The 15,158-nt window shown below is 41.3% G+C and overlaps 1 protein-coding gene across 14 annotated transcripts in view; it reads left to right on the top strand.

Annotated features, from left to right (window-relative positions):
- The window catches only part of neo1a (neogenin 1a), a 255,108-nt gene that overhangs the window by 60,296 nt on the left and 179,654 nt on the right, over nt 1–15,158 (top strand). The window lies entirely within an intron of this gene.

Consider the following 15,158-nt stretch of genomic DNA (forward strand, 5'->3'; position numbering starts at 1 on the left):
AAATCTGCAAAATTGCTGATTTTCCGCTCATAATTTGAAGTTAATTTCCACGGATAAATGTCTGAATACTAAACCGCTAATCTGCAGCGGTCCACTACAACCCAGTTTTGTTTGACCAGTATTTACACATTAGCTTGGGAAAATTTTGACGACTGTTTGGTTGAATACACAAACAACAAATTTGCTTTAAAAGTTCTAATCTCCTTTTGTTTACTCCCGATAAAAAAAAAACAAAAAAAAACAAAACCTGTTGGCACCAGTTTGAGATCGCACACACACACACACGTGTAAATTGAGAACGATCTCTGAATATTTCTGCCTCAATGAATTGTGGGACAGCTGTATCTCATTTCATAAACGACTTTAGTGCAGCGTAACACGTTTGAAGAGAGATAAAAAGGAGCTGCTGAAGCACCGTGAGTTGGAGAATTGAGCCAGCTCTTATCGTGGCAACCGAGATACTTCCAGGTCGCTTCACTCGATAAGAAACCTTTCTAAGCAATAAACTCTATTCAGCTGTGACCTTCATGCTGTGTGTGATTTCCTAGCTTCTTCTAATGTATAAACTCCTATGCTGTTGCTATATCTTCCCCCTGTTGATGGACGGTGATTTCCACACAGCTTTGAAATGCTTTTCTTTGTAGCACTCTTTTTACTATTTCTTTGCCTCATACTTTTATTCCTCCAGCTGCTTCAACATTTCGACATTGTACACCACTATAAAATCACACTTTTAAAGCATCATTATTTCATGTAAGTGATAAAATAAAATTGCAGCTGGTGCAGGAAGGCTGAAGAGTTTCCCCAATATTTATTGACATTCCCATGGTATCCCAGCAGGCCACAGTAACTTCAACTTTAATGTGTTAAAATAGAAATTTGGTCTTAGCATGTCAATGACTTGTTTACTGATAACCAAATATTCAGGAAAAATGATAGCAAAGTAGGAAAAAAGATAAGTGGCCTCTTAAAAAATTGTCTAGGACGTCATCATTTCTTTGTTTTTACACTTTGCAAATACGCACAAAAAGGTTATCACTGACTTTATTAACGACCATGAGCTACTATAAACACCTAGCTATCCTCGCTAGCTAGCTTTTTAGCATCTGTAAAGTGTAAATGTATTGTCTGTTGGCTGACTTCTGTTGCCAACCCGTATTATGCAGCATTCAATCTGTGTTAAAAAGCTTGACACTATTACAATATAAAATTTTCTTTTGTACATTTCTGTCGTGATGCAAGTCTTCAATTTCTGTGCCAGTGGCCTGAAAAGAAATCTTCAATTTGTGAAATTTCTGAAATAATGCCTGGCTTTTTCTGTCGAGCATTAGATAGCCAAAACATTTTAGTAGCTTCACCAGTTGTGGCTATGAAAAGCGATAGTACTGTGTAAATCTGCGGGCCGGAAAAGTTCTGCTCCCCTTTTTGAGACGTGGGTCTGTGGCATTCAGGATAAACGAGGCTTTCTCGACTTCAAAGGGAGCTTCGGTATCTGCAGTATGACCATGATGACATCTGTAAGACTTTAGCTTCCACGTAACCTCTCCATTTTGTAATTTCACAATGCCCCTGCTGCCGACACTTAACCCCTGTGACCACACCTAACTGCAGCATCATTACTGTGCTGCGTTCAGAAACCATTCCCAGCTGACCTGCTGCTTCTCCAGACTGCCCTGGATAGTCTGTGCCGAGTTATTTTAGGCGCATATATATATATATATATATATATATATATATATATATATATATATAGTGTGTGTGTTTTTTTGGAAGGGTACTATCCGGTTTAAAAAGTAAATCAGTAATTGACTCTGCCTCCCAGCGTCGACTCCAAGCCTTTGATCTCCCTCGTCCTGCACTTTTAAAACGGTTTCCTCTGGTCTGCGGTGAACACATAGCAACCGGCTTTTCTTTTGACAGCAGCCCACTAACGGCACTTTGAAGCCACGAGAAACTAACCCCAAGAAGGCGAGCAAAATCAGAGGAATCCAGCATACGTGCGTCGAACATTCTGCTTATGTGTGTTTGTCTTTTGGAATTGCTGGGATTTTTAGTTTGAAGATGAAAAGCTTTGCTATTGACAACACAAAATGGTCACCAGGAAAATCCCTTTGTATCTTTTAAATCCTTTCATCCTTTTTCATGATGATAATTGGCCAGTCGTTCGCTTTACTCGTTTGGCTACAAATTCGAGTAAAGACTGTGACTCAGCTGTGGCGTAATTAGTTGAAATTTGCATGATGATTCTTATCTTAACATGGGTAGAGACTGAGATTCTTTGAAATGGTTTTGGGTCTGGAACCAGTAATTGGCGTCAGGCTTATCAGACTGGGATTGGTCACACTTGACCGCTCAAAGGAGCCCAAACCAAAGATGGCGATCGAGAAAACAATTGCATCTGGATGTGACCTCTAGCAGACTCGTCCGACTTGAACGGTGCTTTTATCTGCGGCTCGTCAGACCAAACTAGTTGCTGCAAACCTCAGAGGGTGTAACTCTCACTTCTTTCTTCTTTTGGCTTGGTTTCTGTTCCGCTTGGAAAAGTTGGGAAACGCATTTTAGTGCCTTCCAGACTTGGGGGGGAAGATAGGAAAAACTTTTTTGAAATGTGAAATGTACATATTTTTTGTACAGTTTTGGATTTAATTACTGCCCTGAGAATGATTTTCTTCCAGCAAATGGACCTTTTTTTAAAATCTGTACGCTCCAGTTAACATTTAATCAGCTACTAAATTAGTTGACAATAATCAATTCAAGACGATTGACATGATGTCTGTCGTTTGTTTTTGTGAGTTTTGTACTTAGCATTATAATATTATTTATGATGAGGTTTTACAAAAAATGGCCCACAGCTAGTATCTTCTAAGAACTTTTCTAAGATGAATGTGGAATTTGGTCATACAAAATGCATCATAACCCAGATTAAAGTCAGAGCAGTCAAGGTCGAAATGGGGCAACGAAATCCAACGCTGATAAATTGCCGGGCGTTTGATTGTACCAGGCATACAGGATTGCATTGATTTTCTTTCCTCTGTGTGTGTATATATGTTTACATGAGCGAGTGTGATGCTTTAAAAAAAAAAAAAATAAGGCAGTGGAAAGAGAAGGCAATATTGTGTTTCATTTAAAAATCTATATGATATCTTTACAGCCTTATGATTTTCTTTGGCATCGGGGTTAGTGGGGCAGGGGTGGCGCTGCTGGGTGGTAAGATGAATGTTCTCAGATAACTATCTCATCCTGTAGTTGTTCACGGAGGAAAGGGGAAACGCTCTACTACTTCCTGGCCATGTGCGCCCGCTGCCTGCTGACTTTACGGCCCGATCAGAGAGCACCACGTGGCGAGGAGGACTTCCAAAAACGCCAACATCTAGGACAGATCTAGCATGTACTTTTCACATTAAATGTGTCGCTCGGCTCAATGATGTTGTGATTTGGATGTCGTGGGTCAATAGAGCTTCTCTCTCTTTTTTTTATTACTAAAAGAGAAGCTTTGGGTTTCAGCTAAAAGAGCATTTTGCATAAAACCAGCTGAGATTGTCCCCTGCAGCCACAGTGGGGGCTGTAGTGGACGATTGGAAAAGGTTAACCCCATTCTCATACCGTGACAGTAAGTGATGGTTTTAACCTTTAAACCTGCCGCTCTGTTGGTCTCTGTCTAACTGGAGAAACATGCTGTTTCTTACTACTTTTCTTTCCAATTATCCACTGTGCGGATATTTTAACTCTCCCTTTGTACGCTCACACCATCGCAGAAGCAGCTCTCACAGTCTGCATGTCTCTGTTGCTGTCGTCTCAGCGGGCCAATCCTTTATCCGGGACCGATGAGGGGAGAAAGATAAGGATGGGGGGCTTTGAGCCTCAATCAATGCTGGGTAATTATCACAAGTAGATGAGGTGAGAAAGGTTTCCCTGTCTGCCTTGTGTTTCCTTGACATGTTTCGCACCCCTGCACAGTTTTAGCCTTTTCTGAATCCAAGATGGCTTACTAGTGCCATTACTTACCTCTACTTCCACTGCATTCACTAGGGTTGTTTTCACACCTGGTAGATTGGTGGACTTGGTTCGATTGGGGATCAAACATCCTGATTTTGTACTTCTATGGTTGAAATGCGTACAGGAAAGAGCCAGGGTGAAATAGAAGGTTCCAGGAAGTAAAGTTCCCAGGTGAATTGTTGTAGGTCGAAATGCCACTCTTGTGTTTTATTCCCCTGTTTTAGTTTAGAAATGCTCTCATTATCATTTACACTTTTCACTGTTACCTTCTTTATGCAGGTAAATAGATTTTTCCCCCCTATTTATGTGTTGTATTCTCTAATTTACTGGTGGACGATTGTTGCATATTTATGTAAATATAATTGAAAAACAGTCTCTTAATGTAAAGGCTTCTTCAAGTTCGCAACAGGAGATCATTCCTGCCCACAGCCATCACCATCTACAATAACTCTGAGGAATCTTGAATTAATGTGACTTACAACAACATTTGCTTTCCCTTTGGGATCAATAAAGAATTGTTGAATCTGAATTGGCAAGACGATGCTGGCTGCAGCACTTCTAGTATCCTGTAAATGAGACCACAAAATCGACCACTTGGTCATTTTCAAAAACAGTAGCATAGAGCCAAAATGTAATGTTTTTCTTCACGTTCGCTTTGTCATTTGTTTTGGCTTGTTATAATTATGTTCATTCAGAGGTCTGAAGTCAATAAATATGTAAATTAAACGACAAAAAAGGACAGAGGACTCAATGCAAGACACAATGGACAGCGAAGAAGCGAAGAATGATTTGGTTGATGATTTGTCCAGTGGTAAGGTAGTAAGGACTTCTGTTGTTTACTAACCAGTCCAATTTCTGTTGAGTTAAACTAGGATCATCATTTACATATGGGAGTGCACATCGTGTTTATTAAGAGCTTGTCTCCAAAGAAACAGTGACAGAAAAGTGCTTTAAAAGGACTCATCTCAGGATCAACACATGTTGAAGAACCGTTAGCCAGTCAGTGATTAACAGGTCAACGTTCATCTTACAATCTGTGCTTTAGATGAATGGGATTGTGGTCTATTCTCATGAGTCAAATGATAGCTCATTTATCCTGTATAATCAAACATTCACCTGATCTGCTACACTCTTAAAGATCGTCAATGATACTAAACCTAAGTACTTCCAGCTGCTTACCAATCTGGTGTGAACATCATCTCATTGCATTGACTGACATTTGTTTAGAGCACAACTTTCTGTGTAAGCAACCTTGCAGTGACCTGGCTCTCCCTGTCATCTTGTCAGTGGACCTCCAGAGCCTCACAGTGGCAGTGAACACACAGGATGACAAGAAAAAAAAAAAAACTCCTCAGAGTCAGATGGAAAAAAAGGATACTCTCCTGTCCCTAATGTGCCAATTGACTCAGTGCCAGCCCCAGGATAGCCAGCATGCAGCTGAGTCCCGAGTCGCTTTGTCTCCTCCTTTATGACTTGGCTTCAACCCCACGTCTCATCTCCTGCCGTGGGAAATGTGCTGAGGAAGACCAGAACGTGTGGGTTGCGGTTCTGATCACAGTCGAGAGGCTTCAGGGTTGTCAGGTGTTGTAGAAAGCTGGAGTAGCCACACTGCTGCTGACAGCGCTCTGCTACAGATCAGACATGAGATTTGTTCATGGACTGTGTCTTGTGGTGTGTCAAAAATTTGATCCCTCAGGTTTTTATTCCAGGCATGTTTGTATAATGTTTCTATCTTCCCTTTTTTCACCCAGTCTTTCAGTTGTAAAGATAAGCAATAGATAGGTAAAGACAGAAGACATGATCCGTCTATCGGTTTTAGGAAGGTATCCATTCATCCTTCTGTCAGTTGGTCTCTTGTTTTTGCTGGTTGTGTAGTTTAAAAGTAGGTAAAAGAAAAAAGAAAACTGGGGCAGTGGTTAGAACTGGTGCCCCGTATACAAAGGCTATAGACCTCAACACGGCCGCCCCGAGTTCAAGTCCCGTCTTTAGCACCTTAGCCACATGTTTTCCCCCTTGTCAGATTCCTTTCAAATAAAAGCCAATAGTGCCAAAAATTCTTTAAAAGGGCAGTATTATGTATTTTTGAGGAATATAGGGCCATTTCATATCACAAACAAGTAACTGTCACTTTAAGGGTAAAAATGCTGTATGTATATCAAATACGAAGAAATTTGGCAGCATTGTAATTGTACACCTTGAAATTGGGCCTCTGTCTCTTTAAGAAACTCTTGCCGATTCTGAAACTCTGCCTTCAGGGAGTCATCACATCTATTAACCCTTTAACAACGTTTTTACCAGTTTCACTGAGAAGTAGTTGTATATTGAGCTCAGCAGATGCTCAGTTCCACCAATTGCTAATTGCTGCTGGCTAGTCTGAAGGAGCTGAGTGGGGGAGTAGCAGGGAAATTCTGCTCTGTGAGGTGGAAGCTCACAAACCCCAAGGCTTGGTCTACCCAAGTGTTTGCACAGTTGAATGGTTGCCATGAGAGATTAAAGGATTTTTCAAAACATTCATGAAAAAATCAAGGCATGTTTTTGGTGAGCGAATAACATTATAACATGATGTTAGGGTCAAATGTCACTGCCCCTTTTAAAAAAGATAACAGTTTTGATTTCTGGACATTTGATTTCAGGATTAGTTGGTGTTAGAGGAAGTGAATAAAATTTTCCCGTCATGCTTTACTCCAGTCATTCTGTGTTTGGTCTTCGGATCATTATTCTTTCCCTCAGATGCCTCTCCGAGACAGATGGGCTATGAGAAGGAGTTTGGGGAGATTGCAGGATGAAAGAATCTGCAGAAAATGAGGCATGGAATAGAGGTATAAAGATGAAGGAGAAGAAGGGGGTTTTGGGAGGGAAACGGAGACAGACAGCCTCTTCCATTAGTGTCATTAAAGCAGCCCCTGACGCTGAGGGTGGAAGGACAAACAGTGGAGGGGTGGAAATACGAGAGAGGCAGGAGCTCTGCGAATGAAGTGCTGAGGTTTATTACAAAGCGCCTGCAAGCCTCCTATCTTTTTATCTCTATTCATCTTTGATGTGCCATTAATGACTTTTTTTTTTTTTTTTTTTTTTCCTTTTTGCTTTTGAGGCATTGCTCAGGTCTTCTGGCTTGAGGATCCTGTGCATGACTTAAATCGGTAGTATAGAGCGCAGAGTTCAAAATCCAATATAATGATGCATCAGTTCTTCGGCTCCGGGTACAAATCTTTGTGTTTGCTTTTCATGAACTTTAGCATTTCCGTGTCCCTCTCCACAGAAGTGGCCTCTGTTGCTGGATCTGAGAGAAGTCTGCTCTGTGTCAAGAGCGGCTCAGTTAAGGAGGACTGTCAATACGGCTGCTCTCAAACTGCGTCTCAATGAGGGTGGAGGCTTCCTGCCGAGGCAAGCGTAGAATAGGAGAAAACAGGGGGTCTTTGTGAGGAGCAAAGACCCTCAACCACCAATCTGCAATCTGATTTTCAATCTGCAGAGATCATAAACTGTATCCAGGCTGGTGCCTGGACGGAGCAGAAATTGATCCTTTTTGTAGATTGCGTGTCAGCAAAACGAGTCGACTGTCAGCTCCTGACTGTTTGGGAGAGAGGCAAACTCCTTAACCCGGCATTCTGAACCCCCCCGAGTCGGTGTATCGAGATGATCTGGTCAGAAATGTACAAATACCTTACACTCACAGGAAGCAGTGTAGGGTTGTAAAAGGTGCTTTTAAATAAAAATGACTCAAGATGGGGAAATCCACCAGCAGCTCCCAGCCTTCCAATCAATCTCCCTCGTCTCTGAGCGGGGTACAAACTGGGGGGGAAAAAGGCAGCATATCTGGCGCCATTACACTCTGGACTCCCAAACCTTTCATGACCGCTGGGAGATGTGGATTTGGGACACAGGTAACGGCCCATACTTATCAAGGCGACAACCTCATTTTCTCGCTGTTGCCTCTGTGTGGGGGTTCCTATTTTTCAAGCACAACTGGGCGGCGGCAACACCGGCACGCCTGAATAGATTAGACCTCTCACACCATTATGCGGTTTCAGACTCCCCACTTCCTCCTTTAACACTACAGCTCATAAAGCCTGCAACTATGTAGTAAAAAGAAGTACTGTTATTAACTAGAGATGCATCTCTTGCAATTCACTGGTTGGCTTTCCATTTCTTTTTCATTTTCTCCAATTAACAAAAGTACACAGACATGCAACACCCTAAAGGGCAGGGATTGCTAATGGGAAATGTTTTTGCCCTGTGATCAGCAGGTCAGACTGAACGTCATATCTCTCCTCTTTGTTGCACTTTTTTTGGCCTTTAATAGAAATCAGATAAAGGTCAGGAACACATGGTTGTACGCATAGATTGGGATAATCTTGTAAATCCGCCTTTTCCTTCTGGAGTCAAGCCTGCTTCTGTCTGTGTGTTTTCCATCCTTGTTGTGGAACAGCCAGCTAGATCTTTACTCTTGCAGAATTGCTGAGGAGTCATGGGACTGTCCTTGTCTGGCTTACATGGGTTTTATGGGGGTAAAGAGCCACTTTGAAGAGTTGCTGTGTCAGTATGGAGTGCTGGTGATTGTTGCAAGATGTGTCTCTGTACATTGGCAACTCGTATTTGCGTGGGTTAGGAACCACAAATACCCACTAATAGCAGAAATTTGTAAATACTTGAGACCTCTTCTAAAAACGATTGTAGTTTCATATTCATTCAAACACCAAATATACATTCATATGCATATGCACATTCGAAATTGTCTTGGCACTACCATAGAAGTTCACAACTATAGTTTTACTTATTTCCATACACATGGTATAACCAATCAGGCCACTTCTGTGGAGAGGGATCTGCATTTTCTTTTGAATATTTTAGATATGCTATAGGGGAAAAAAAATCCATGAATTGATACATTTTCTGCAGAAAATTTTAAAATATGTTCCTGTGAATACTGAAACATGAATATTGGGAGGTGTCTATAGAGCATCAATCATGCGGTTCTTCTCCTCTAAGACTAAGGCTATGGTTTTTAAAATGTGGACTATTCCCTCTGTTCAGGGATTTATCAAGTGTCTTAGTTTCTTCCTAAGTAAAAATGGAGCTTAGTTAGATAGATAGATAAGAGCCTCTTCCACAGTAATGTGGATGTTGCTCTGATGTGAGAAAAAAGATCTGAGGCAAAAATCCAAGCCTAGAATTTTCTGACCTGTTTGCATTTCAACCTTTGCCTATAGACATTAGATCTAGTTAGCTAAAATGGATTTCCTCACAGGCATGACTTTACTTCTCTAGTCAGCCCTAGCCAGATTTGTCTCCATCTCCAGATCCTCGGCGGTTCCTCCATGTTTTTTGGAACCACCTCTCGGGTTGTACAAGCTGGACTTAAAAGGTTACAGACAAGCAGCTTAGGAGAGATCAAGAGATTTCAGAGAAACTGTCCGCCTAAGTGGAAAATAGCATCATAGGAGGATCAACCACAGCTTCTGCGCACTCATTTGTCGCCTACATTCCTGACTATATTCATGGCTACATGTTGAGAAACACTGCCAATGGAGAGACAATCAACTTAGCTAGAAGCGAACCAGACATTAACGGTCTAGAATGAGACTTGACGATGGAGAAGGGGCATAGCAGTGTGAGGAGCTCTGCTGTCTGGCTGTTGGAGGTTTTACTGTCATGGCCCACTGGGAGGGGACTGCCAGGCAGACCCCAATAATCGCTCAAGGGGCTTCTGGCATGGGAACATCTTGGAATTAGCAGGTCAGAATTTAACCAAAAACTACCGTCGGCTAATAGGATAATTAGTTGCATCTCTACTAGAGAACCATCCAGTTTGAAATCCAGCAGACTGATTGATGTACCTGCATTATGGATGGTTTGGTATGTAATGAGGAAACTAATGATGACAAGTATTTCTTTCATTCTTTTCAAATTGCAACCCGATCCTTTTGTATAGTTAATAAATAGACAAGGCAATAAATTTTTATATCCACGTATTTGTAAAGTTTACCTTGTTCTCTTTTCCTTCTGTAAAGTTAGATTCCCCCTCACCCTCTGAACTTAGATGTAAGCGAGCGTACATCTAAGTTTGAGTTTGAGTTGTCACCGATCCCTTCTGTAGATGTTCATTAGAAATACGTTTTCAAGACTCGCAATTCTCAGTGTCGCTAGTTGCAGAAGCTGAACTTTTTCTTCACATTGAGATAAAAGTTGAACCCTGACTTTACTCTGCGACAGTGATGTTGTCAGTCAAATACGCACCCGCCTCCCACTGCGATCTGGGCCTGTTCTGGCTCATTTAGTCTTCCTCAGGGCTCCAGGAGAGTGACAGTTCAGGATGGTTAACCTTTTTAATATTAAACATAGACATCTTGCTCTGGCTTCCTCTTTCCTTAATGAAACCGCTTTTGGTTAAAGTTCAGAGGCTTGAACTGAATTTTGGAGTTGCATGTCATTCCCAAAGGGAGCCAAGACAAAGGTGGAATATGAACTTTGATGCATGCTCTCTTATTTTCTAAAAATAATTTGAAGCAGCATGAAAGAGGGTGTATTTATCTTTTATTCTTTTAGTTTCCTGATGGAAATGTTGGGGAAAGACTCCCCCCTCCGCCGCCCCTTCTCAGCTGATGTCATTTTTTTCAACAAAATATTTGCTCAATGAGCTGAGGGTCCATCATTGATTAGACTTCCTGTGTTTAGACACCTGGACTTCGATCACTTCTCACAACATTCACAGTTTGAAGTGCCTGTGTGCTGGCATGTTGGTCTGCAGGCTTTGTTTGGTGCAATTGATAACATTCTTGTGGAAAATGGATCTAAGGGGGGAAATAATGGGGATGTTGTGGGAAGGCAGGTAGCCTATCATTATCCTTCCTAACTTCTGGTTCATGCTGGTCTGTTACTGCCCTGATCTCATGATAGAGGCTGTTTTGTCTGTGGTTTGAAGAGCTTGGTTTGCTGTTTTGTCCAAAAGTTATAAGACTATACGCCTCCGTTGCTGGTTCTGTGTTGGGGATAAAAGCAGCTGAAGGTGCTTGTTTTTCCATCCAACCGTCCACATGTCCATTTTCTGTTCGTCCATCCATCCAGCCATTTGTCCAAATTCTTCCATCCATTTTCCGTTGTTCCGTCAATCTGTCTATCCATACATCCATCCTCTGTTCATCCATCCGTTTTCCATTTAGCCATCCACCCATCCATCTGTTTCATCTATCCATTTTCTGTTCGGCCATCCATACATCCGTTTTCCACTGTTGTTCTATCCGTCCGTTCGTTTTCTGTTCATAGATCAATATGACCCTAATATGTTACCTGCTCAGCACTGTGGTTTTTGACTACCAGCACTGGAAGCCATGCCGAAACACATTTGAAAACGTTGGTTGTTATACAAATTGACAAAAAAAAAAAAAAAGCATTGAGAACTCTGGAAATTGGAGTGTGGAAAAATTTGACAAGATCATTCCCTAAGAAACTCTGACAATGTCAGGAGCTTGGGAGGCCTTTAAGTTTGCTTCTCTCATAGCGAGCATGTGAAGCTTGTGGAACACGGCCAGACCTGGGCGGGAAACTCTGCCCATCTAATACACCCACAGCCTCTGCAGCATAAAGCAGAGATGATGAAGGATGCCACCCTCCCTCTGGTTTGCACGAGTGAAGAATTCCTCACGCCGCTACCCGAGTCTGTCTCCATCTGTTATGTTGACTGCCACTATAATACATTTTCAGCTCAGTGTGCGTAGAGCCGGGCCTGCTCTGGGTTTTATTGATCTCCTGAAATCAACTGCTTGCCTCATTATAATTTAAAACTGCTCAATTACTGCAGGGAGCTGCAGCTAAATCCATGTTGAACCACTTCTAGACTGTACTACAGTCTGTACTGCTTAACGTTTGCATTCAGATGAGCAAATTTAACGAAGACCTTCAGGGTGATATTTCACTTTACTTACTTTCGCTGTGTTTGTGCTTTCTTACATTTAAATGGTAATACAGATGCATCTCAGTAAACCAGAAAATGTAAAAAATATTTATTTTAGTTACACAGCGCAAGTGAGACTTGCTTATTATTTAGATCCATTGCACTGGGTTATATGTTTCAAGTGTTCAGCTCATATCTGCATTGTTGGGTCTGATGTCGATCACCTTCCTTTGGATTATATACACTAGACTCTTTGTAGAGTCTGATTGGTCATTTGTAGTATGGTGCCTATTGCAACGTAAGTAGGTGCTGCTGGAAAATAAAATTAGCATTTCCATAAAGCTCGTCAGCTGAATACTCAAACGTTTCCTGGCTTAATAAAACTGAGTGAACTAAGATCAGCAGAGAACAGGCCACCCCAGATCCTCACAGATTGGGGAAATTTCTCTTGACCTCAACGAGTCAGTTGGATTCGGAGGATCCCCAGTCTTTCTCCATACCCTGAGGTTTTCATTTCTGAATTAAATTAAAAATTTACTTTTGTGTGAATGGAGGACTTGGAACAACTGAGAGAGCGTTTTGTCCTTTGCCTCTTTAGAGTAAGACACTTCTGATGTCTGACTGGCTCACGTAAACTCTTGATTTGTATCTTTATGAGGTCAAACCTTCAGGGTACTTTGTCCTTTTTCACTCAACTTTCTGGGAATATGCTTGGAGACAGCTTTGTGTCAACACTCGGCTCTTATAGCAATGACATTTTGTATAGATTGAGGTGGTGTGTATTCTCAATTTAGCAGCAAATTTTATCCTTTTTTTTGTCAGAAGAAGAAAAAAGCTTAGTTCTTCCCGATATATCGGCATTAAGCATCCGTATTAGCTGATGTTTTTTAACATATTGGTGTTGATCACATAAGTAGAACTGCGCCAATATGAACTGGTGTTTATTTCTGTCTGGTTGCCTTTAGAGGAGGTGCTTCAGAGGGAGGAGGGGAGTGGGTTGGCTATGTAGGTTTTGTTTGGTCTTGGGACTGTGGGCTACTTAAGTAGTGTTTTTTTTTTTTTTTTACATTGTGTAAAGGATAAGAAACGATAACACAGAAAACTGCAGTTGTATCAAATGCGGTTTTCTCCCTGATCACTGCTTCTTACAAAACCTGACCTGCTGGTTCCGGTTTTGTATATTTTTGTTTAAAACCGATTCAGGTCACAATACACCTTCAATGTTTCGGTCTTCTTAACAAACATTGAAACGGCACCAGAGAAACAACACAAACCTGTTTTAACTTTGTGTCAAGTTGTGCTCTCATGTAGTGCTGTTAGTCAACCATGTAGGCATCGGCCAGTCACCCAAAATTAAGGAGTTTGGTTTGATTGATCGGTGCACTCCTATCAGTAAATATTGGTTTTCTGTCATAACATCAAAATTAGCATTGGATATTGGTATTGGTTCCTAATTTTGCGTTTTCTTTAGCCTGTCAGCCATGACCATTAAAATGAACTCTAATAACCACTTGAAATGTCACTCTGTGTGTAATGGATCTATATATGGAGTTGCACATCAAACTACTAAACTAAATTAGCTTTTCAATGATATTTAAATTTCTTGCATTTCACCAGTGGAACAGTAAGTCAATCTAACTTTAGCTGTGCTGGGTTATTCAAAACTCTGCTCCGTCCATTAAGACTCTGCAGGTCTTTTCTATCCATTTGATAATGTGGAGAAAATTGCACAGCTTAGTTGTAAGGCTTCTTTTTTTTTTCCTCTTTCATTTGTTCCCTAACGCGAAAGTGGAAGATTTCTGTTTAATTTGCCCACTTTCTGCCTCGTTTTGCTCTAATTGTTTGTCCTTGCATAAGAACGGAGTGCACTGCGCCGATCAGCCGTATCGTCCCTGTAATGGTCGGCGCTCTACATCGCCTCCTCCTCTGGCTCTCACACCAGGGACTCAAGGTAGAGAAATTACCTCGGAGTCGTTAAAAAGCTGAAGAGAAGAGTTCCCGTAGCATCGCTCATCACTTTCTCTCTCCACCCCCCAGGAGACATGACATTTTCTTAAAGAAGTGCAGGGGATATTTTTAACTGCGTTTAACACTCAGCCACTTATTGCACTCCATTATTTAAATATCTTCATAAACCCTCGTAATCATTTTCTTGTCCCCCCACAGCCCTACCCTGCCTCTGCAGGACTGATAATTGGTGATATTTATCTAAACAATACCACTTTAGGGTGACTTTTAGGGTGGGAAAGCTTGAATAATGGATGAGGACAAATGCAAAGGAATTGCACTTCCTTCGACTTTGGCACGATTCACGTTACTGCAGCGTTTCCATTTTGTGCTGGGGAGGAGGGGAGGCGGAGTAAATGGTGAGCACGTTCCAGAGTGTTTACTCCGCCGCTGTAGTCTGTACTTATAATAAAGCGAGACGTGACATTAAGTTGCCAGGAAAGCTCGCCTGGGTTAAATTTGTCAGCTCCTTTTTACCAGATTCCACTGGGGCTTGTGGTTTCCATAATAAAAAGCCTCTCGGAGGCTCTGGGAATGGAACAGGCTTCGCTGCCTAAAAGACGCAATGAACAAAAAGATGTTTTGCTTTGGGAACATTTCGTTGAGTGCTTGGACCATTTGGAGTCCTGAAATGCTGTTTTATTTTCAGAGCGCGCTCCAAAATATCCTATTTGGGTTGATGACGTCTCGGGTGTTGCTGTCTTTTTGCTCAAAGTGGAACTGAAGGAGTGTTCAGAGGGAGCTTTTTGACTTTCTTGGAGTTTGGTTATAAACGGTTCCTGTCAAAACTCTTTGAATATGAAAGTCACATGAAAATCACCTTTATATTTGGAGTTTGGCACACCAAATATAAAGGTGTGCCGAACACCCACAGAGAGAATGTTTATTTAATTTATTATCATAAGAACCTGTTTTTCTTAAGATCTTCAGAAGGCTTGTCACAACAGGACAATGAATTGTCCTGGAAGTTATTGCGATAAACGATAATATTGTTGCGTTGAGACCATTTGGTAATGGCATAACAATGCTAGAAAACATTCTTAAAGATTATACACCTTAAATTCTAAAGAACGTTTAACACTGGAACTGGAAGACATTTCACATATACAAAATAAATAAACACAGACAAAAAAAAAAAAAAAAAATTAATGTTGAGTGCAACATAAATTTTTTCCCAAAAAAAAAAAAAAAAAGCTGTAGCTGAGGGCAAAGCACCAGACTGAAGACTTTTGTCATCGAGCTTTTGGTAGGAAGAGAGAAAGGA

Source organism: Gambusia affinis, linkage group LG02 (assembly GCF_019740435.1).
Source record: "Gambusia affinis linkage group LG02, SWU_Gaff_1.0, whole genome shotgun sequence".
Lineage (NCBI taxonomy): Eukaryota > Metazoa > Chordata > Actinopteri > Cyprinodontiformes > Poeciliidae > Gambusia > Gambusia affinis.